This window comes from Hippopotamus amphibius, chromosome 10 (genome assembly GCF_030028045.1).
Source record: "Hippopotamus amphibius kiboko isolate mHipAmp2 chromosome 10, mHipAmp2.hap2, whole genome shotgun sequence".
Lineage (NCBI taxonomy): Eukaryota > Metazoa > Chordata > Mammalia > Artiodactyla > Hippopotamidae > Hippopotamus > Hippopotamus amphibius.
This window is the reverse complement of record NC_080195.1, coordinates 84,966,844-84,993,257: the sequence shown is the minus strand read 5'-3', so window position 1 is coordinate 84,993,257 and position 26,414 is coordinate 84,966,844.

Here is a 26,414-nt window from a genome sequence, read left to right as displayed (position 1 = left end):
TTGTATTCCCGCCCACATGTATTCTAGATGCATGATGACAAATACTGTTAATCTTCAGTGCTGACTCAACCTGGAATCTCTTGCTAATGACTTGAAGGCTAGATTAGAGTCCCAGGCAAGCACAACATGATGAACCATCAATATTTTCCATGTGTATTGGAAGGATAAGGGATAGAACCTTTCACAGAATTCCCATTGTTCAAAAGTAGGAAAATAAAGCCACGTGCCTCCAAAAGCTCAACAAGGTAAGGCTAACTTAAGACCGCACTGGAAATAAATTGTGCCAATACTCAAAACACCTAAAAATTCATCCATTGCCTGTTAGTCAAAGCACCTTCAAATTCATAATCCTTACACACTTTCTTTCCAATATCAGGTTAGATCACCAGGTAAGACAGGAAATTTATTTTTCACTGTTATTCATTAGAATAGCAGACTACAGAGAACACTTAAAAAAATAACAACACAAGCATTTCAAGGAACCAAGAGAATGTGACTTTGGAAAACTAATTTAAAATATTAAAAGTTATAGATGAGAGATCAGTTCATGTCAGTATGTATCAGAGGCTCAGGTATCTAAGGGAAAACTACAAAATAAATTGACCTTTTCAAAAAATCTAATTTTGTTGTCAAATAATTCAATTCATTCTCTCCTATCTTCCCCCAATTTTCCAAGTTTTCCATAGTTTTCTGACCTATCATTTAATAAATGTTTCATTTCCACTTGACCTCAATATAGAGCTAAAAGCAATGATGCCTTGTGTACAAAAAGAGTGGACTAAATAAATGTTACTAGTGATTTCCTCATGAGGTCCATAGACACTCATGGAGATATCATAATTCAATTGCCAACTGTTGCTTTTAGCCAACATTTTGTTTATCCTTGAGTGGCTTCTCATTCAAGTTAATTATCACCATCCTCAGAAAAAGCTCCTGTCTTGTAGTGAAAGCTCTATTTGGTCAGAGATAATCTCCTATAGCTTTCAGAAGCTGTATTAACAAACAAATCCAAGTCATTTAATAAGCAGCTGACTTTTTAAAATCATTAAATTTGCATAGTTTCCTTTGCTCTCTACCCATCACTTTATCTTTTCATTTCCACTGTCTTTGTCACGGCAGTGTTTTGATGGCTCACCTCGTAACAGCAGTGCTTGAAAAAAACAGCATCTAGATGTGAATAACAATAAGCAGCATACTCAGTGATCTGGATTACCATCAATGCCATGTCGAGAGGTCACCTATGCCCTGAGTCTAGAGAACAAGCACCAGCAGCTCTGTTTATAATCATCGCAGTTACAGCTGACAATACTGCATCTGACACGCAGATAATGTATTTTAAAAAGATACTGACCCTTTGCCCAGTCTACTTAATGGGCAATGTTTATACTTTTAACCACCAACCATAGTTATTTTGGATAAAATATCATTAGTATGAGAAGTTTTCCTTCTCATAAGAAAGCCCATTCTACACCAATAATACCACAACCCCCACCATTCCCCTGGCAATGCTTCCATGTACAGAGATTTAAACAGATGGAATGTGTTATGGGAATGCCCTTATTTATGACCTAAAGGCATCCTTCTTTCCCTTGGGATCAAAGGTGAAGTTATTTTCCATGCTAACTCTTTGTCCTGAGGCAGAGTCTATCAACTCTGCCACATTTCTGCTGAATTATATGATGGTTCTGAAATGTGAGTTGATGTTCCCTTGAGACTGTGCTTTAATCAGATTCATTTTGATAAAAAAAGAATCCTAGAATAACAACAAGTGACAATATTTTTAGGCAATAAGAGAGAACATCAGATGCTTTTAACAAATCCCTAAGATAAATTTACAGTGAATGCAATTAGTCCCATCCCCCCTAAAATAGGTCATTACAACTCTCTTAAGAGAATTAGACACACTGTACTTCATATGCTTCAATGCTTTATGGACTTCATGTTTAGATAATACGCGTATATTTTAGTCATACTGAGCTTCAGTGTTTTAGATATTTTGATACTTTGGCATCTCTGTTAAGGCAATAATACTGTATTAAAATCACAAGAATAACAATTATTTCATGTTACTCATACAGCCAGAAGCAACAGAAAACTTTTCTCAGTAATATGAAATTTAAAACTTAAAGAGTAATTTTAAGAATTTTTTCTATAACATTTATTTTCCATGATAAATATTTAGTTTAATCTTTTGTGTTATGAGCCATATTCAGTTAGGAATTAAACTATTATATGAGATATATGATTTAGGTTACTCCAACATTAAAGATACAGAAGAAAAGCATTTAACTATATTTTATAGATTAAAGCATAATACGTGTTTTTATACTATTTCTCTAATGACGTCTATATTATTCTAATGAATTGTACTAATAGAGGATCTTGGTTTAAAACATAATTGTCCTAGATCTATGTTCACCTCTTACAGTTCTCCATTTCTCACTTCTTTTTTAGTACGTCACTAACATTTGAAACTATTTCTAAAGCTTAATTTTGGACTTCTGTGCTTGCCATATTAGTATTTAAAATTCCTCTTTCATTTCATCTCCTTGACTCTAGTGAAGGCAAAGCACAAACATTTGAACTATTAAAAATCCCTTTAGACACTTTATTTTTTCATAGTTAATGGGTCAAATCATAGACAATCAAGAGACCTAAAACTCATTTTACCTTAAGAATATTTATTAGGTCATTGTATTTCTATGCTATTGTCTTTTCTACCTAGAGCAGGCAGCATCTAAAATGGCCCTCAGTGATCACTGCCTCCTGGTGTTCACGGCCTTGCGTAACTCCCTCCCTTCAAACATCTCACCTCCAATTAACTGATTATGGCTATGTTGAGCAGACGGCACATCCATGACTAGGTTACAAAATATTGGGATGTATGTCTCGTCAACAGACTCTCTCTATTCCTTCTCGGCATGTATGCTTGCTGAGGCAATGAGCCATGCTAGAGAGGCCCATGTGGCCAGGAACTTAGGGTAGCCTCTGGCAAAAAGCCAACAAGAGACTGAGGACCTCAGTCCAATATCTCTGTTAACTATGTGAGTTAGCTTAAAACTTGAGGTTTCAGGTGAGACCCCACTCCCAGCAGACACCTTGACTGCAGTCTCACGAGAGACCAAGAAATAAAGACCAACTGAGGCATGCCTGAATCTCTGACTCCCAGAGAGTCTGAGACAAATAAATGTTTAAGCCATTAAGCTGTGAGGGTAATTGGTTAATCAGCAATAGATAAATAATACACTTCCTTAGACTTCATTTACCTTGGGGTTTCCTGTCACTTTTCAAAAATCTAGAGTGTTCCTGTACTCCCACCCTGAAGTGGTAGACCCCTTTCACTATCAGTCCTTACCCTTCTTCTTTGCCAACCCAGACTGCAACATTTCTTTGGTTTTCATGACCTCATAAACTCTAGGAAGATGATTCCTTTTCCAATATTCTGGGGTTGCATCAGTATAACCCTAAAACAATCACTGTAGATTGTTTTTCCCTGCCACTGACAAGTTACTGGGGTATGGCTCTGTCCTCACCAATGAGATCTGAGTGTCAGTCGACTAGAGAACTCATAGGAATGGTCTGCCTATGCAAAGAAAAGGATGAGGGGGAAGAAACACCTCTCTTCTTACTCACATTTGCAGGTTACACCACCATCGTGCAACCACAGGAGAGCCATTGTCAGTTTAAGGGTGGCAGGAAAAGATGAACGTGATGCCTATGATACTATGTTATGATACCATTCATTAATCACCCTAGAATCACCCTGCCTCCCATCTTTTATCTTTTATTTTATGTGGCACAATTAAACTAATTTTATGTGGGTCTTCTGTAACCCGTAGTTAAGAGCATCCATACTGATACACTTGCTAGAATGTATGACTTTTAACTGATGCTAAATATATGCAGAGCTTTTTGTTCATGTACTAGGATAGGCTAAGAGTCATCTTTAAACAACATTAATCACATAATACAATCAAGCTCACATACAGTCAAGCTCACATACAGATACTTATTTGAAACCCCAAAATTATATCTGGCACTTATTTGATCTCCACCACAACTTGCAGCTCTGAAACTTTAAGAGATCTCATGCAAACAGATAAAAAACGGAAAACTAAACTCAACAAGAGTTTAGCAGCTTTTCTCAACTGGGCTCCTCATCTGAATTGCAGAGCACAACATGTGATGTGAATGACTATTTTATCAATTCTGCAGAGGACAGTACAAAAGTACTACGCTATTGCCATGCCAGTAGAGAATTCATTACAGACAACGGGTGCCTTCAGGCATTTGGACTTAAATCACTCCTGGGACACCAGTTGTGAAGAGATGTTCTGGTTGTTAATTCCATACTTCCTCAGTTACACTAGCTCCCCTCCACCCTTTATTTCATTTATCTATTTTTCCCCAACAAAACTTATAGCAGTGGAATATTCTTGATCCCTCTGTTCTCAGGATCAGACTTTATGTAAAATTCTTTCATCCAGTCATCTTTTTCAGAATTATCTTTTTGTAATGACATCATATAGGGATTCTAATCTATATTATAATGCCTGATACGTATTAGGATTTTAATGAATGCTCAATGTTGAAAGATCAAAAAGGGGCAGCTTGTACGTTAGCCCATTGTGATTATGGCATAGTGCAAATTCCAAACTTCTGCTAAATAAGGAATGATAAATTGATTTTGTTATACAATTATTCAGTATCTTATTGTTCACATGTATTTTGCTTTTAATTATTTTGTTGATGTTATGTCTGAAAAAAAAGGCCTTTCACAATATGCTATCCTATTTGCCAACATCAAGACTTTGATGGTGTTTTTAATTAAGCCAAATATGTTTGTGCTTACCTTTCTTGTACAGGGAAAATGTATTTTTCAATTGATATCTAATCCTATGAGAATAAGGTATATAAAAGGGAATCAGAGCCATACAGGGTACATCTGAAATTAAACTTCAGCACTTATGTTTATATGCAGGGTGGGAAAAGAAGGGTAATAAGGACATTTCAAATGCAAATTCAAATAGCGCTTTGTGACACAGTTTAAGCTCCATCTCATAGTCTCAGGGTTGACTAATTGAATTGCTATTGATAAGATGTCACTTAAAGAGACATCTCTGCAGTGAAACATGAGTTTGCTGTAAATGACCTGTCATTAAAGTCATGGGTAATGTCCGTGTCTAGACTGAATTAAAATGTACCTACTAGCAATGTGCTTGGGAGGAGTTAAACCAGCAAAGATGGAAGGAACTCAGTGTCCATGATCCACTAGAGAATTATGCCTCAGGTGCTATGTTAATTTACTTTCTGGCAAACATTAATTGAAGCCAATCAATAAACCAGGTAGAAAAGCTGGGAACTGCAGCTATATTAATTGCCAACTACACTCATATACATTTTTATTTAAAATATGTTGAATATTAATTTTGAATTTTTAATTACATCAATGTAGATAATATAAGTAGCTTTGTATAATTTTCATACAAAAGGTGATAACGTTGAAATCATAATTTGGAGACATGGTTTTTAAATCAGGTTTTCCCAAGCATCTTATATTTAGCCAGGAATCACTTAGACTACTAAAATTCAGTCAGTATATAAATATTGTTCATCAAAGCCCACATATGTATTAAATACCTACTTTGTAAAATGGATCCATAAGTGTTTCTATGTTTGTGCTAGATTTCAGCCATCTTGTTATTTTATAGAAGCATCATCTAATTTATACAGACAGGCACAAGGATTTTCTACAACCTGCCTCTGTAGCAAGATATAAAAACGTTTTGCATAAAAAATATATTTTATATATTTCAGTCCTTTATACTGGGAATGAATTAATCCTTTCCCCCCTTTTTCCACATCTCACTAGAGGTATAAACTATTGGCCCTGATTCTTCCTACTAACATGACTAATATGTAATAGGTCCTATTACAAAGTGAATAAATATAAACACATTTTTCAAGACAGATTTTAGAGATGACATATATTACCTCCCCAAATTTAGTAATATGTTTTTCTGTAGAGCAAAGCTCCATATATTGTAACCTGCTTTTAGATTTAAATATCATGTTTAATTGCTGTATCATCGCTAGGCTGGTGTTCCTCAAGACTTTTTAGTGGCTTCGAAATTAAAAAGAATCATCACATTTTAAGTGCTTATCACACTTATACACAGTTACATTTATGAGAATTCAGTACATCAGGAAGCAGACAACATGGCAATACTAGGTTGTCACTTTATAAGGAATACATAGACACCTAATATCACATCTTAGAAAACTATAAATTGTTTTCATCTCTATTCATATTGCATCTACATTTCTTTATTTCATTATAACACCTCTGACCGTAATGCTAACCTTTACTGTTAACTAAGGGGGATTAAAAAGGTAAAAAATTATAATTAAAAAGATGAAATATTTGTATACCAGCCATGACAAACTCACTTAAAAATAAATCAAATTTTAATATTGATAATTACCTCTAAAATATGACTGCATTTTTCCTATTTGGTGTAAAAAATGTGTACACAAACTTTCTATATATTTTATATAATTATTTCTCTTATCAAGTTTCAATAGCATATGCCTCAAAAAAACTTAATTTCAGTCACTTGAAATTGTTTCCGGTTAAAAATCAGGATTTTACTGATTTTTTCTCAAGTTCTAAATTAAGATATTTGATGAAAATCGTTAGATAGCAAGTTCTCTTCCAATAAATCACTATAATTTGGCATGATTTCCTTTATTTTTGACTGAAAAGTTTCATGGATGATTAAGTTGAAATTGTGTCTATCTGTTATTTTTAGGAAATCATACATAATTGGGTAAAATGCTAAAGTATATAAAAATACATCATCAAATGATAGTCATATGGAAAATAAAATAGGTTTATGTATTAGATATATTTCTAATTTCCATTGTAGTTCTTATGCAGTTCATTTTATTTGGGTATTGTTGAAATTCAATTCTTAATGAATAATCATGTATTGTTCTTAGTGTTGAATGCTTGTATTATGTTCATCTCATTTCTGAATTAATATTCTTTAAAAAAAAAAAAAGCAATTCTTCGGGACTTCCCTGGTGGTACAGCAGTAAAGAATCCCCCTGCCAATGCAGGAGACACAGGTTTGATCCCTGGTCCAGGAAGATCCCACATGCCACGGAGCAACTATGCCTGTGAACCACAACTACTGAGACCCTCGTGCCTAGAGCCTGTGCTCCGCAACAAGAGAAGCCACCACAATGAGAAGCCCACGCATCACAGTGAAGAGTAGCCCCCACTCACCACAACTGGAGAAAGCCCAAGTGCAGCAACAAAGACCCAATGCAGCCAAAAATAAATAAATTATTAATTTAAAAAATTCTTCAAGATACATCAATATTTTGCTTGTTACAACTAACTTCTGTCAGGAGTCAGACTGCCCTCACCATCCACTGTGTCACTCTAACAGCGTTGCTTGACCTAGTTGAGGAGATTGTCAACTTGTAGCTGAGGGGAAGTTAGAGGTTATGAGCAGAGACCTGCATCAAATCCTATACTCTGACATTTCCTGGCTGAAATGAGCTTCTGAATCAGAGTACATGAAAATTCCTATAAAGCTAATTAAAATTCCCATATGAGGCAAAAGGCCACAATCAAGACTTGTTAGTACACTTCTCCTTGAGAAAAACAATCTTGCTTAGAAAAAAATGCCTTATTAGTTTCATATTGATTGCTTCCAGTCCTTGGAAGAACAAAGTTTCAGTTAATTAGAACAAATTCAGAAGGCCATTTTATGTTTATATCCATATATAATTGCTGTATTTATTTTATTTTCAATTGCCCAAAGTTTTACTCATGATTTGCTTTTTATTGTGTGTTGCATCACTGTGGAAATTATGTCAATTTTTATTAAATAAAGGAGAGAGATTGTGAAGAAGAAACCGTCTGCCACTGGAAAAGAAAGGTTGGCATTTGGCTGTGTGCTAACTAATTAAATGTCACTGAATCCAGAGGCTAAATACGCATCAGTTGATGATTTGGTAGATTTTACTGCTGCATATGTAGATTTAATTATAGAGTGATTGAAATTAATAAAGTGGCAGTACCTCCCAGAAACATATTTTATGATCCTTGATTTCTCTATGAAAGAGCTTGCTAACCATTGCCCTTACATAATGTTATACTTTGCAAAATTCATTACAGAGACAATTACATAGTAAATTAACAAGCATTCACCTGTGTATTATCCACTGATGATTCTCTAGTTGATCCAAAATTAACATTTTTGTTCCTTCATCTAACAGGTGTCAAGGATCCTTCCCTAACTATCACGGTTCTGAGAAGGCTTTCTAATATATATTCTGTCTACCTACCTATCTATCTATACATTATCATATACACTATAATCCAGGAAATTTTATACTTCTTCATTTCGGTTGTATATATACATAGGTTTTTTTGTTTTATTTTTTACAATCATAGTACTTAAATGAGGGGAGGGAACATTTGATTTAGGGATTATCCCCTTCTCAATTATTTTTGCTGTTTTTATCTTGTATTAGAAATAATAATCAAGAATCAACAATAGAGGACATCCTCTGCCAAAATCACAGATATGTACTTCCTATGTAACTCTATAGTCACTCCACTGATCGGTCATTGCAATGCAAAAAAACACTCATGTATGCAATCATAATTAGTAATTACCCACAAACCATTCCTATTTTAACTTGGTATCCATTTTGTTCATTTTGAGATATCTACAAAGCAATTTTAATCCCCACCCTCCTCCACCCCAGTGGTGAACAATAGGGAAATTTAACTTGGAATGAACAGATTGGTACAGAAAGAGCTAACAGGTATTTGATCTGAGAATGCTTTCTTCAAAGCATATTTAATTTCCTTAGAGTGAATGTACATTATCAAATCTCTAACATCTGGCAGAAACATGTATCAAAATGTCTGTTCTTCCAAAGACTGGCAGTTGAAATTACAACTTGTAATCACTGTGAAAATGTCTGTTTCCTATATTCAAAGTTAGGTCATTTCCTCTTCCACATTTGACAACCAGAAAACATGCTGTTCTGGTGACTTTTAAAATAACAGTGATGTCCCTTTCATATAATTTTCCCCCTTTAATATGTCTTTATCCGTTGTGAGGTGAAATTGTGATATCAGATAATAATGAAAGAGTAATATTTTTAAAAGGGTGTATGGGAGGGAGAGTGAGCAATGCTCAAATGCCTTTATTGATTGATGTTTGCTATTCTATTTAGAATAGCAAAATACAAGGCAATTAAGTGGTATTTTTAGGGGATCTTCTTGTTTTGCAAAAAAGAAAACCTTCTTGTATGCATCATAATCATCTACAAAGCATCTGAAGTATGTCCCTAGACTCTTCCAACCTACTAACTCAAATTCTCCGAGGCTTAGATAAGGTCTGGGTATTTAAGTTTTTAAAATCCCGACTAGGTGATCTGGATACTGACACCTGATTAAAAGCCACTATATTAAAGTAAGGGAGAGATGAAGCAAATAAGACTACCCAACATTTTCCATCTTGAAACATCCCAGGCACTGTGAAGTCTGTAATCCATGTCACATTCAAAAAACAAAGCAAACAAAAACCAATAAAAAACACTACATATCCAGCAGGCATAAATATTAGCCATGCCTATACTACAGGTTAGACTGATACACAAATTTTCCCAATTGTTTTTTGTTTTGTTTTGTTTTTTTATATGAAAATATAATACACAGGGAGGACATAGCATACCCAAATGACACAGGAATTATAACCTCTGCCTAAAGGGTTTCGAACGTGCATGTTGTTAATAAAATTCAGCCTTGAGAATGTATATCTGTTCAGCTGTTTTGAAAGCAAATATGGGGTGAAATAAGATATTTTTAATCTTACGAAATTCCTAGGATGAGTGTAAAATCAAAATATCTAAAATTTGAGACTAGATCAGCTATTCAAATATAAATATTATATATTTTATTTTAAAATTACATTAAATTATATTAACCTAGAATAAAGATGTTAGTATTCCTTATTTCAAATTATTATTTTTAAATAAATGGTTATTTTATGACAAGGAAAGAGAACAAAATTTCCTCGGATATCCACCAAAAAAGGGGGCCAAAGGGGGCCTGCTTTTTTGTATCCTTGGGTAGATATAAAAAAGCAGGAATAAATATTCTGCCATGACTGTATATACCCTTCTAAACCTCAGCTCTCTCGCTCTCCCCATTCTCAGCTAAACATGTTGAAAATTTTTTCTACTTTTGTGCTCTACAAGTCACTAATTTGAATCCATCTCTCCTATACTCTCTTGTTATTCTGTGAAAATCTCTATCTATAATCAAGAACTTCCTTTATTTGAAATTCAGTAACCACTTTTGCCTGTTTTTCACATTTCTAAAAGGGTTGATAAACTTCTGTGAGACTGTTAAATCTATATTTTCCCTCTACTTTTCTCCACTCAATTTAAAATTCTAATCATCCCTTAAAAGTTGATAATCCTAAAGATCTTTTCCTAGGCCTTTTATTTTTCTCTACGTTTTTTTTTTTCTTCAGTTTATATGGTTTACTCACTCCTAGGTTAGTGCTTCCATTTTCATGGTTTAAAGTGCTGTATCAGGCTTCCTAGGTGGCACAGCGGTTAAGAATCTGCCTGCCAATGCAGGGGACACGGGTTCGAGCCCTGCTCCAGGAAGATCCCACATGCCAAGGAGCAAATATTGAGCCTGCGTTTTAGAGCCTGTGAGCCACAACTATTGAGCCCATGTGTTGCAACTACTGAAGCCCACGTGCTTAGAGCAGGTGCTCCGCACAAGAGAAGCCACGGCAATGAGGAGCCCGAGCACCACAAGGAAGAGTAGCCCCTGGCTCACCACAACTAGAGAAAGCCCTTGTGCAGCAACAAAGACCCAACACAGCCAATAAATAAATAAAGTTAAAAATAAAAAAATAAAGTGCTGTATCTATGCTGAAGACTCCCAGTAGGTTTGTTTCTCTTTCTCATATCTCCATGACGAGCTTCAGACCCATACATATTACTATTCACTGAACACCATTAATCCAAAAGACCATTTGTCATCTATACCAGCGGTCCCCAACCTTTTTGGCACCAGGGACCATTTTTGTGGAAGACAATTTTTCCAAGGACCGGTGGTGGGAGGGATGGTTTGGGGGTGATTCAAGGGCATTACATTTATTGTGCTCTTTACTTCTATTATTACATCAGCTCCACCTAAGATCATCAGGCATTAGATCCTGGGGATTAGGGGCTCCTGATCTATACCACCCTACCAGCCCCCCAAATAACCAGCCAACAAAAGATTTGTGTGTCCTATTCTATAAATGGCATCTTCCATGGAGTTGCCTGATCCAAACACCTGAGTGGCATTCTCAACTCTTCCCAATTCCCAATTCAATCAATCTGCAAGCACTACAGTCCTTACATCGTAAAATCTGGATTTATTTCACCATTTTTCCATTCTTCCATCACCACCTAGTTTAGGCTACCATTATCTTTTTCCAAATTACAGCAAGAGCCCAATTATCTTTTAATCCTCTTTATTTCCCATTAACCTTACAGTTAGAAAAACTTTCTCATATGCAAGTATAATTTTATTTCCGTTGATATTAAAATGTTTTAGTCAAGGGAGAAGCATGATAAAATATTCCCTCAGGAGAAAGAATTCTCCATAAACTCACCTCTTTTCAATTTAATCTTTCACCACACCCACCTCCTCTCCCTTTTCTGCCCCTCCCTTCCCTCACTTACCTATGAAATCACCCTGTGCTAAAGTTGGGCTGAACTGGATTCAAACCCTTAAAGGCACGTTATGCCTTCTCAACTCCAGGCCATTTCCTTTGTATTCCTCTAGCTGGATCCCCCGTTCCCATCATCCTCTTCACTTCAGGTGTAGGTTTAGAGGTTAGTTCTTCCAGACACCCTCCTTGACCAATCCCAATCATGGTAGAGGACTGCTTTCTCTGTACTATCCTACTCTGTTCTTAGCCTATTATATTACCTAACATACTGCTTTGTGATCGCCTGTTTTCCTGTACTTTCCATTATGGCGTAGTCCCCTTGAAAGCAGGCACCACGGCTTTGTTCGCACCTGTGCCCAGTTCTTAGTTTTCCCCTCCCCCTCCCAGCCCTCTTCTACCTAATCACCTTGTGATAAGATCCACTATCCTCACCATTATTTAATCCTTCCATTCCATTTTAACCACTTTCTTCTGATTCCTTCTTAGTTTATAAATAAACATACGTCTTATTAAAAACATACAAACAAAACAAAACAAAAAACACACAACCCAGTAGCCCCTCTGGACCACCAACCTGCTAAGCTTCATGAAAATTTTGATTTCACTGGCTATCTCTACTCGTTTTTTGTTTGTTTGTCTTACAATTGAACAACTGAATATTTCTCTGATTGTAATTTCACTCCCATCTTTACTCCAAAACTTAGTGTGCAAAAAGTCACCAATTACCACTGCCAAATGAAATGAGCATTTATATTTAGTATTTTGACTATCATCCCTAAAGCTCTTTCTGAGACAGCACTAAAAAGCTCCACTAAATTCCAGTATTCCTATTCATACCCAAGAAAAGAAAGCTTAGTGAAAAAAACAACCTCTTATTCTAAACCACTACTCCTCAAATTTAAAAGTAAACGAAACTCACCTGGGGTCTTCTTGAAATGCAGCCAGGACTTCAACAGGTCTGGGTTGGGGCCTGAGTCTTCACTTTTCCAACAAACTCCCATGCTAAAGCTGCTGGTCTGTGGACCATGCTTAGAGCAGCAAGTATCTGCAGTCACAGTGGAATAGCTCTGGACCTTTAAAAACAGCATTCCCGGGGCACCCTGGGAAACTGATTTAATTGGCCTGGGTGCAAGCTGGTTCCTGGGAGTTTTCAGTGCTCCCAGGTGATTCTAATATGCCGCAAAGCTCGAGAACCACTAAGTCATAACCACCTCTTCCTCCATGAAAGTCCTTTTTCTAATCATTGCAGAATAGAATATGTCAATTGTGAGTGTAAACTAATACCCATTCAGTTCTTGCTTCTCGGAGGTGGATAGAGCCATCATCTCCACCACCTGGGAGGATTTGGATTTTTATCAAGATGCTCGGGTGCTTTATGGGCACATTACATTTGAAAAGTGCTGGATTGAGGTACTTTATCATTTCAGATAGGTGGTTATTTATTTAGATACATTTTTAATGATGTATAATTGACATAACATTGTATTAGTTTTAGGTGTACAGCATAATGGTTTAGGATATGTACATACTGTGAAATGATTAAAACACTAAGTTTAGTTAACATCCATTTATCCCAGTTACAATTTTTTTTCTTGTTATAACTTTTACGATCTACTCTCTTAGCAACCTTCAACTATGCAATACAGTATTAACTACAGTCACCATGTAGTCACATTATATCACCAGCACTTACTTCTCTTATACCTGGAAGTGTTGGGATAGGCATTTAAAATATCAATAATTATTTAGAGGGCAATAACTTCAGAATCCCAATAAAGAATGCTTTTACTAATTTCATCTAGAGTGTGTCTAAATATATCTCCGCAAACTATCCCCTTGCCTTGTCACACCGCGTTCTGATTCCTACTCAAACAGACAGTCTGGAGGCAGCATGGTGGAGCAGGACGAGAAAAAATGTTCAAGTCAGATAGACCTGCATTCAAATTATTGTTCTGCTCTGCTATTCTGAGAAAGTCATCCAACTCCTGCACATTACTTCCCTTAATTTTAAAGTGAATTAATATCTTGGAGATACCATTGTTGTGAGTTTAAATGAAAATGTTTGTAAAAATGCTTGACACTTCAAATCAAAGGCGCATAGATCCATTCAGGTATTTCTTTATCCAACAATTATTTTTGAGCACTTAATATCATAATTAAATAGAGAAATTAAAAAGAAACAAAGATTTTGTTTTCTTGTAGAGCTCCCATGTGTGCGTGTGTGTGTGGGTGTGTGTGTGTGTAGAATAAAATACGAAAATGTGATAGAGAAGGCTTAGGAAAGTGTGAGTCTACTTTACAAAGGAAAATCAGTCAATTTTTCTTTGAGGCCTGAATGATAGGGAAATAAATCACCCCTGTGAAAGTCTGGGGAGAATAGTTCAGGCAGAGACCAGAGCAACCACAGACACTGAAGCATGAAAGGGCTTGGTGTGTCCCGGGGACAGAGAGCAGGTTTCTGAGGCTGACACCTAGCAAATGAAAGGAGAGCATGGTGAGAATGAGGCTGGAGGGTTAGGAAAGACCTGCATCATCTGAGGTCTGCAAGAAAAGGGCAAGGAGTTTGCATTTTATCCTAATTGCAAAGGGGAGACGTGGGAATTTTCAATTAAGATGTAATCTTGTTTTCATTATCAAGAAACTGTTCTGGCTGCTGTGAGGAGAACTGACTACAGTTCTCTGACTACAGGGTGGGGGGTTACAATAGAAACACTAGGGCCAGTTATGAGATTAGCAATACAAGTGAGAGATGATGGTAACTTAGACAAAAAAATAAATCCTAACTTTCAATGTCTGTCATTCATTCTGTGCTTGCTGCGCGCACCTCCTCAAAGTGGCCAGTGCCTCCCTAACAAGTCAGCGGGCAGTGTTAGTAACCTTCCATATCAGACTACTCTTAGGGTCATCCAAGTTCCTACCCCATGGTCTAGTTATGAGAAACGACAGTAAAGAAAGATTTCAATACTTTCATATACTAATAACTACCAGGTGATTTATAGCTGAGCTCCAAAGCTTTCCCTAAATATATAGTTCCATCTGCGTGACTCAGCAGGCATTTAGTTAATGGCAACGTCCCTGAATTATTAACTAACTTCATTCCCTAGTGATCTGGAGAGTTGTATAAGCAAACCATATTCAGTGTAATTGTTGACTGAATACATTTCAATTGTTTCTTGTCTCTGCTTCTAGTCTCTGAAACAAATTTTAGTTTTAAAAATGTTGTGTGTATCGTTCATTCATTCAAAACTCTGAATTTGTTTTTATATCCAGGTACCAAACTAAATACCAGGGAAAATTCAGCGACAAGATAGCATACATGGTTATTTTCACAGATACTATTGTTTACCAAGAGAATACACCCCAAATACAGACAATCCCAACAGAGTGCCATAAGGGATACTTCTCTCTGACATAAAGAAGTTTAGGAAAGCCTTCCTATAGAAACAAGGGTTCTAACTGTGAAGTAAATAATAATTAGGACAAAGAGAGTGGAAGAGAGAGAGAAAACAATATCCAGAATTGAAAAAGATTACGGCACCATCAATATTTTCTGTGTATATATAAAAACCCTCCACGAGTCAGATGGCTGATACCTAATCTAAGCCTACCTGTGTTGAATCAGGAGGAGAGACAAAGATTAATTAATTCACATGTTAATTAATCAACAAATATTATTGTGCGCCTACCACATACTGGACACTAGTAACTGGAAACACGGATGTGAGCAACAGAAAAATTCCCTACAGCTTAACTTTCCTAGGACTTGGGAGACAGGAAGCAGTCAACGGACAAACAAGCCTGCTTTCTCCCCCCAGTTCATTGTTTAAAGTCAGAGGTGTAAAAATATACCAGACGTTCTTTGTTCTAACAACAAATCCCACCTGTGGGACACCCTACACGTTTTTGAACAGGTTTGTCAGAAAGTAAGTGATTCATAAAATCACCTGACAGAGCAAAGCCCATGAAACACACATGACGAGGCTGTCAGGGCTTTCCAGCCCACCCAATGATGAATGCCATTGGAATGAGCCTGCTTTCATTATTTCTCCCTGGAGTCTTTCTACCATCCCAAGGATCTACTTTCTTCTTCTTTTTTTTCCCCTTTGTTTGACTTGAATTAGTTCTTCCCTTTGCCATCTATCCCCACATCTTATTCCCTTCAACTTCCACAGCCGCACTGGAAACCAGCCTCTTCGACGTCTGCTTGATCAACAATTGACCCAGCATCCCTTTGCGGACTGACAACGTTATTTCTTCAAGTGAGCCAGAGGGAACTGTTCATCCCAGAGAATGCTCGAAAGTTTCATGGGGCCAATTTCATGTTTTCTGCAGACTCTTTTGGATAACTGAGTAAGTTTCACACCAAATAAAATGATAGGATGGTTTTTCTTTTCAATTCAGTAGTGTGCTATTTCAGAATCCCAGCTTCTACAATAAATTATTTTCCCACTAAAAAAAGAAACATTTTACCGAGATTTAAAGATGAGGCAAGGTAAGAGACTCTGCAGAAAGGCATTAAAAATTAACTAGGGGTTTAAAATCCAGAATGGAAATGCCAAAATAAATCTGAATTTTCTCAAATATAATGTAGGTGATACAAATAAATCTCACGCATAAAACCTTAAACATCCCTACCACCTTAGCCTGCAGATCCAATTATCCTCCACCATTTTCAGCTCAACCACACTGAGCTTATTCACCAGCCCTCCAGTTAGAAAATCATAAAAGGTCTGCAGGTGTATTTACACTCAGAGGGAAAAGATATAGGTGTGAGAGCTGCAATTATTTTCTCCAGAGTTATAAAGAACAAACAGTTCATGACTAGCGGGATATCTATGCACAAGTTTGGCTAATTGCATTATGCTGTTCTGAGTAAAAATGGGGGGAAATATTCAAAGGAAATATGATGATATTTTGCCACAGAGTTTTGTAATAAAAATACTAGGGCTGTTGCATTGTGCATTCAATGTCATTTAGACTTTTCATTCTTATTCATTCAATTGTAAGCAATCTCAGGCACAATGCATCCTGAGGAATTAGTTCCCTGCCTGCAAGTTACTCATAGTCCACAGGGAGAGACAGAGTCCTCAAACAGATAAGGCCTGTACAATGCCATGCATGTTATAAAATATGTGCCGATTGCTGCTGGAAACCTGTGGAAAAAGCAATGTAATTGGGTACTGGTTTAGTTGTCTGTGCAAGTGCACAGGAAACCACATACATATGGTGGTTTTAATAGGAAGCAAACAAACTGTTTCTGATTTTCTCACAATCACTCAGAGTTTACAAAAAGAAATGCATGCAGACAGATTTATGTTCGTTAACAGGACATAGTGTATGAAGTTTTACGGAATTGAGGCTGGGGAATGTTACATTTTACACAAAGGATAAGAGCTGTTACATTGCCTGAAGTCTGAAATCATTCATCTTTATCTCTGGCACACCTGTGAGATGATCAAGAGACTTTCAAGTCAAGAGCTGCTAAAATAGTTAATTAGTAGTGAGCCCAAAGCTAGAGTGGCTAGTCAGAAGAATCTCTGCAAAAGCTTTAATGACTGATGGAGCACACAGAGAGAAGAAACAAAGTATACTTTTTAAATACTGGTTCTGGAGCTACTTCTGCAAATACTACTTTCATGTTAAGCTTTTTTACATAGGGTATGGGTTGATGTTTAAGTTTCTTTTTTTTTTTTAGAAATTTATTAACACTTTCTAAATTAAAAATCAGTGTTCTTTTAATAACCAATTGTTTTGTTTTCTTTTGTTTTTTGGCCGTGGTGCAACTTGTGGGATCTTAGTTCCCCAACTAGGGATTGAACCTGGGCCCCTGGCAGTGAAAGTGCCAAGTCCTAACCACTGGACTGCCTGGGAACTTCCAGGGTTTGAGTTCTTGAGAAGGAATGCAAGTTTGGGGAACACAAAGAAATTGTCATCAAGCCAAAAGAAACATGTGAATGATGTTAATATACTAAATTCCCACAGAACTCAAAATATTTCAATTGGTAAACTGTCATTCCATATTTATTTTTTTTAATATATTAAAAAGCAAGATTAAAAACAGAAAGACTTAAGGAATAAAAAAGTAAAAAAAAAACTGAGGAAAAGATAATTTTTGGAAGATGTTCAAGAAACTTTTCTGGAGAGGTACTAAGGACCAGTCATTCTTCAAGGCACTGGAGATACAGGGCCCCATGGTTCGTTATTTACACCAATAGGAGGATGAAGCAATGCTGAAGCAATGTACCATTAATTAAATCCAGAATATAATAAATACCCACTCAATTCTAATGATTTCAAGTTTCCAGGTTATTCCTTGAGGTTTAGGTTATCTTCATGTATTGGGGGAAAAAATGATCCTGTTCAGAATGGCAGTGTCGGCCACACTAAGATCATCACTATTTCATGCGGACAATCTCATATACTTTAAATTACTTCTCTGTTTTATGACAATGCATTTCTAAAATATATAAAAGTTCTAATCATTAACTTTGGTATAAAAATAGTAAGTTGTACCAATTCTAAAACTGAATGCACTTCAGCAGGTCCTACTCTACTCATTTAAGACACTGCTTTAGACCTGGTAATCTCCCTTTTACCACATCCTCTGTTATATAAGAAGCACCTATATTGAACTGTGTACCCTGATGAAGTTTCAAATTTTATATAATGCATATAAATAGTCTATAAATAATTAGTATTGCATATAGGAATCCCTGAAATAAATATCAGCGCATTTCATCTTTTTAAGTTTCTTAATTTTTAACTTTTACAGGAAAACATAGTGTTCAATATTTCAAAAGAACATTTATTTTTTATGCACAAAGGTTAAAATTAGTTCATTCTTCCGTCAATATTTTGTACACCACAGCAGGACTGACTATATTAACATCTATAAAAAATTATAAAAATAACTACTAGATAGATTTGAAAAAAACTATGTAGTAGATCATAAAAATGGTTGCAAATTACTCCCTTCCCTAAACCAAACCTTTGCAATAAGATAGTGCAGATTCTCCAGTCAAGGAGTGAAGTCTGTTTCCCCATATTCTGGGTTGCCATGTGACCTGGTTTGGCCAAAGAAACATTAGCAAACTGGATAGAAGCACCCCCAGAATGGATTGTGCTTCGGGACTTGCTCTCTTTGCAACCTCGAAACCACCACTTGATGCGCTCTGGGAATCTGCTGGAGGGTTAGAGATCCTTTGGCACACAGACAACCCGTCTCAACTTAGGCATGCCCCAGCCAACCAGTAGACATTTAGTAGTTCTGGTGGTAAATATCAGACCCACTTCATCATGGTACTGGTAAATCAGTAGGGCATTGCAGGGAATATGCGTTTCTCCTGGTACTTCTCTACCCAGACATTCTTCTATTTAATTCTAATTATTGTCTATTTAAATGTGTCTCTAATCAGAATTTTTTTAAGCTTCTGTCCCATACCAGATTGATTGCATCCCATTATCGGAGCTCAGCTTTTGTTCCCTCACTAATTAAAAAATTAGCCTGTAAACAAAAAGTTCTCTGACTTGCTGCAGAATTCAACAGCTATTTCTATGATTCCCTTGCTGTTTCCTTCTCTAATTATTATTGCAGAAAAAAACATCTATACATTGCAGGGTTTGAGGATGAGTGCTTCAGGGGACCAAGTGACTTTAATCAGGCAATATTTTTAAGGTCAAGTCTTCTTGGCTCCCCAGTACTAAAAATTTCTTGTGTTTACTGTCATTTCATGTTTTCAGCAAACATCCTGCCACAAGGTAACTTTCTCTTCCTGAGGTAGAATTCATTGCCACCATCCATCCACCCATGTATTTGTTTAAGAAAATAATACACAAAATACTCATTTAGTAGCAAGTACCTGTGTGAGGTGCTGCATATTCAAAGGCTGATAAGATAAAAAGAAATCCTGTCCTGAAGGAAAATTTACCTCATTTCCACAAAAAAAAAGAAACGTGCTACACATGGAGAAAAATAAATATTAGCAAGGGGCCCTTTACTAAAAATTTACACAGTTACTATATTTTAAAACTCCTAGTAGCTTTTGATATGATGAACAAGGAAAAAAACATCCTATTCACGTATATCACACATATATTATACACACACATGTACATACACATATGTATCCTCCTCCCAAGGCTGAATGTCTTAAATGGCCACATTTCTATAATCCAGGATATAAACTGGATCCAATTATTCCTATTTAAACCTTCTGTTTCAGTCAGAAGGGTGCTAGTTAAGTGTCCTTGTGATTTGGAGGATAAAAGTGGCCCCACAAGCGCTCAGAGTGTTTTTGCTTTAAGGACAGCTTACACCCATTATCCTACCCAGTCAGTCACAGAGAAGGTGCTTATTGCCACATTGTCATCGGTTGCCCCTGCTTTGTCCTGGAATATTCTAGCTGAGATCAAATTCTTAATCACAGCACTTGTAGCTATGAGGTATAATACCTACATAGAATACTGCTGATCGGGTGTTTTTTTAAAAAAGGAAAAGAATCTTAATTTGTTCATGTACGTTATTATCAGTTACCAACTCTGGAAAAAATAAAATCTGCTTCTTTCTTCCTTTTTTCTTAAAACAGGCCAAATAAATTAATGTAATTCTTCAGTTCTTGTAACAATTGTCACTGACTGCCAAATGTATCAGAGCAGTCTATAAGGAGACTACTTGATATTCAAAGGAAGCAATACAAAGGCAGTAAGACTTAGAGAAATTGGAGCCAGACAGAGGTAGGAGCGAAGCCTACCTGTGCTTCTTACATGTTGTATCTTTAAGCTTTTGTTTCTTTATATTTCAAAATGAGTGTAATAATATCAATTCTACAAGCTTAGGAAAAGATTAAGCAAGGTAACCATGTAAAAACCCTTGAAGAAAACAGGTAGCTGATTCAACAAATGCCATGTGCCTTCTCCTTTTCCTACATAATACTTAAGTATAGTTAATTAGAATTCTGTTACATTTTAAGGAAATTAAATAAGCCATTAAGGACCAATGGAACTATATTTGTATATAATTAGCTTAAGGTCAAACTAATTTATTCTTTTTTCTTCATTTATGGATTTGTTTTTCCTCCTTAATAAAGCTCCTGATTGTGAATCCATGTTTTTCTTCGTATAATTACATGTTCTTCTTCGCACAGCTATAATTCACACAAAGGCACAATACTGTAAATTGTTTCAGCTTTGCTTTTCTGCTGCTTTATGGATACAAACAGGCGACAGAATACAAAAACATGCTTTTTTTTAATAGTAGAAAGGAAAGTAAATATTTGAGTCAATCCACACAATTTCCCTCTATTTCTAAAGAAAGTGGGACATTTGGTTAGATTCATCCTTTTCAGAGTTCATCATAGATTAACTTTATGGAAAAAAAATATTCAAATCTACCTTTTCCATCCATCCAATCCACCCATTCAGAAATGAAATGATGCAATTTGTAAAACATAGATGTGATTAACACATTCTCTTTAATCCTTAAAAATACTGAAATTTTGGAGATAAGATTTTAAAATATACACTAGTTTTTAGTAAGAAAGAAATAAGCTGCTATTTAAGATGACTTACTGAAAGAGTCAAATAACTAACTTGTGATACAAGCATTCTATTCATCAATTTCTGCCTACTTTACTGCTTTAGTATACTTAAACCATAAATTATTACAATCCATCTTCTAATTTAGAATTCTTCCAACATCTTCTTCTAAAACATGTTTAAAGAAGGTATTTTCAAAACAAACATCATTTCAATCATCAATTTATAATATACATTTATGTTTAAATTAGCTCAATTTCTGCTTCAGTTTTCCTCCCTTGATGTCATTTTCCATTTCTGGGTCTCTAGTTTTTCAGATGTAAAGTAATAGGATCAGGATCTCTTCCACTTCTAATGTTCTAGAATTTTATATCTAGTACTTTTGCTTAATTTGCATGTTTTATATCACCAAAAACCTTCAAAGCCATCACTGAACCTACAATGGAGCAAAGCTTTAAAAAACAGAGATAGTCAAAAGTAATAATTTTATAAATACACATTTGTTAGTGATAGTTTATATTTGCATAAGACTTGGTGGATAGAGTCTTAGCATAAATTAATTTCTAATTTATGCATTACTTCAATATGATTTTCTTTATGCAAAGTAATATTTCAATCCATCATCATCATCTCCTAAATAAAAAGCTGAGCTTAAATTGTTATTTTATGTCTAAGTTATGTATTCAATGTTATTTTCTTTATACAATGGAGAATTTCAACCCATTAATCACATAGTCCTAGAGTAGGGAGCATAAACGCACTTTCATTTTACAAATTTGATTTTCATTTTTTTAAGACACAAGTAGATTGTGTTGTAGATATATCTGTTAATTTCAATGTTTGATTACAGAGAATGTGTGCTGGAAACACAATGTACTCACGGAATTTTAGGGCATTCAGTCCTTTATTTTAATTTATTTTGGAAATATGTTTATCTGGGCTTATATAGGATTTGGGACTCCTACAAGGAGTTTGGAAATGGAAATATGGGATTCTGTATGTGTGTATACATATTGTATATTGTAAAATTATTGATAATCTGGTTGGAAAAACTGTCCTCATATTTTCTTTTACTTCATTACTTGGATTACTGACTACTCATAAAAAATATATCTGTTTAATAGCCATGAATACTATACTATTGCAGATTTTATGAGATGCAAACATCTTGGTACTTTCCATTTTGAAAAAATTTTAATGTTTTATATATGTATTTACATATATAAATTATTTCAAATAACAACAAATGGGGTAAAATTTTTAATAGATTTTTGGATTACAGTAAAATGAATTCAGGAAACTGCTGCCTGATAGTGAGTTATATGCTTAGTGAAATGCTGTTTAGAGTATTTAGATTCAGAGTTATGAAGCAGTAGTGAACAAAAGGGAAATGTGATATATTGTTACAAATATTTAAAAAATAAATCTCAAAGATATCATAAAAAGCAGTTTTATTATCTTTAGAACAGATGGAGGAGATTATAAAGCATCTGTAGTCTTTACATGTGGAATTATAGTATTTGTATGGATATGCATGAATGTTTAAATTATGTTATTTAAGTACAATTGTTTATTCCAAAGATTTCATTTCAGATAACAGATATGTTACCAAATGGCAAAGGCCAACATTTCTTTTCAGGTCTTTTCTCTTTTTGTAAATTATCTGCATTTTTTAGATGGTAAGGCTACTGTAATATGCAGGTATTATGAAACAATTTGTGTATTGTATCAAAAATTATATGACTATAGCAATTCATTTTGCAATATACTTAGTTGTTCTAGAGTGCACCAGAGAGATGATTTTTTAAATGAGTTTTTCCGTGTAGAAATGTAGTCGAAGCATGTTGAGCAGTAGTTTGGGGATATATTATTCTTTTGGTTAGGAAACACTCGCTGACAGTGAGGGTAGAAAACACAAGAGGAAGACTACATAAAATATGCTTGAGCTAAAGTAGTGTGCTAGTTTTATAATTTTGTGCATCACGTGAAAAATTCTCTTGCTTTTAAAATAATACTTTAATATTTTCCCTGAGTTCATTCAGTATCCTATACTTCAGTACACACATGGAAACTGAGTTGGTCACTAATTCTCTGTAATTAAATACAAATTTTATAGAATGTTCATTATTTATGTTGCTTTGCATTCTCAAATAAATGTGAATTGTTATTACATTACTGTGTTATTACAATTCACTACCAAACACAAAGATGTCTGCATATTAAAAAACATAATTCTACAGCACTGTAATCTAAATGTAGGATTATTAATTTATTATCTACTTGAAATTTAAAATTTCATTTTTTCAATAAATCTCCATCAACGTGAAAGAAGGGTATCAGTAAAATCCAATAGTTAAAATCCCTTGTGTATGTTTGATAATTTAGCTAAGTCCTATTATGTAGATAAACTATAAATTATACATAGAAGAGCAAAAAGCTGTGCATATGGTCTATAGTAGGATGGCAAAACTGAAGATATTCAAGGGCACAAGTTAAAGGCCATTGAACCAAGTATACACCTACAGTACCCTGTGGTCTGTATATGGCCTAGTACATGCTATTAAAGGTGTAAAAGACTAAAGACCATTCCTCTCTCACTAGGGAAACCAAGGCCTTTTTTTTTTCTTTTTTCTTTTTTTTTTTAATATTTAAAGGTAAAAGCCATACTTCAGTTATCTTGTAATTTATGTCCACAATAATAAGGACAAGGGCTTACAAAGGATTGACAAGCTGATTATTCAGATTACAAATCCAACAACTTTCCTTACTCATAGGATCATTAATGAATGGTCACTGAGTATTAGATACTATCACATTTTTCTTTTTTCCCAGGAGAAAGGTGGGCAATCTTACCATTACATTTAGAATCTGGAATACTACTAGACAGAGTCTTTGAACCCACTCAATAATACATGAAATCCAACATCCATTCAACAAAGGTAATAATTTAAGTATCAACTATATTTCAGGCACTATCATACATTCAGAGGAAACAAATAGAAACGATATATGCCTCCAATTTTTCAGTATTCTTAGTTTAGAAGGGACACAAGCCTATGCATTGCTATTTGATATAACTCCTATTACAGTTATAGAAACAACGTATTGTGGAATTAAAAAGGAGAAAGCGACTAAATTATTTCTGTCTGCTGAACTCCAGAAGTATTTCATATATGTATATCACCTTAAAAGTATGAGTTTACCAGAGAGAGGGAGTGTATTTGGTCATTCTATTCAAGAGAGGAAAACATGTGAAATGACAGAGTTGTGGGAAGTTCCTGAACACATCCCTTACATATACATTCAACACATATCTTTTTTTAAATAACTCCTTTCTGAAAAGCACTCAGCTAGCAAAACACTAAAACTACAGATGCCATCCTTCCCTCTCAGTGCTGGCAATCTGGCGGAAAAGACAGACATTGGATAATTGTGATGTCTTTTTTTTTTTCTTTTTTTTTTTAAGGGAAAGTAGAGTATAGAAGAGGCTTCAGAATGTAGGGTATTTTCATCAAAGGAAAGGAACTTTAGTGAGGGAGAGAGGTGTGTCCAAATGGTAAAAGGTCTCAAGTATGTTGTCTGGACTGTATTCTGCAGTCAGTGGAGAGAAGTTTTTAATCAAAGAGTGACACAACTTATGGGATATTAGAAAGGTAACACTGACAGCATTAAACAGGAAAATAAATCAAGGAGAGACTAAAAATTATGAACAACAGGGAGTCTACCACAAAATTCCACATGAGAGATGAGGACAGCCTGAATAAACTTACCTACAGAGGTTATGAAGAGGAGAGGAAGGGAAAATTGGAAAAATATTTATGAGATACAATAAAAAATTAGAGATTCCCAAATATAAGGAGTTAAGGAAGTGCCAATCTGAGAGACTGTTCCATAGATTTTACTTATAAGACCTAGGGCAATAAAGGGTGAGAAGAATTAAATAACATATAGACTCTAAAAGGCAACTATTTGGGTGGTGATGGATGAATTCACTGTGGAACGGAAGAAATCCCAAGGTGGGTGGGAGTATGGACAGACAAATGAAGAGATGCAGTAAGCCCTGGACAATATAAGTTTAAAGCTGGAGAGAGTTTTGTGCCAAAGAAAAAGACTTGAGTATCATCAAAATATTTATTATACAGCAGTGGTTCTCATATTTTCTGCCCATTAGAATCACCTAAGTCATTAAAAAAAAACTGATGCCTGTATCACAACCCCAGGGATTCTGATTTAAGTGATCTGGGGTACAGGCTGGAAACTGGGATTTAAAAAAACTCCCCAGGTGATTCTAATGTGCAGCCAAGTTGAGAACCTCTGCTGTGGAGGGACATAATTGCATGAGGTCTTTTAATGTTGAGACCCTGGATTCTGAAGTCAAACAGAACAGTATTTGAATTGAAGCTCTGCCAGTTATCCATGAAACTTTGCATATGAAAGCCAGAGATTCTTTATCTGCAAGACAGTGGTGATATTGTCTACTCAATGATTTGTAGGATAATGCACACAAATAATATAAAGGTGCTTCTCACAATGCTGAATGAGCATTTATAAATATCATGCACAAGCATCATCATCAATTATTATTATTAACCACATAATCGTATTCTCCATTTTATAAAAGTCAAAGTCTTGAGAGTGAAGGAGATCACAGAGGGAGAATATGCAGACTATGAAGGGAAAAGTTCTAGGGGCAGAATCTGGGGAAAACACAACACTTAAGAGACTAGTGGAGGAGAAGGATGCATCAGTAGAAGAGGCAGAAAGGTAAAATGCATGGAAGAGATCTATGAGAGATGGCATCTTGAAATTTATCAGATAAATTTGAAATGTCACATAGATTTGAATTAGGATGAAGTCTGAAGCTTGGCAAATGATTTGGCAAATTTTAAATCTATGGGGTCTAAATGTGATCAGATTAGGGCTGTACCAATTTACCACTGGTGGAGGGGTGAAGAATTAGAGACAACCAAGGAAGGCAAGGGAAGGATACTATTTCAAGAAGTTTAATTTTTAAGAGGATATAAGAGGATAATTTGAGAAAGAATGATTATGAAAACTTTGAAGGAATTTTTATTTTGCTAGAGTGGAAATAATTATAAAAGAAGTAAA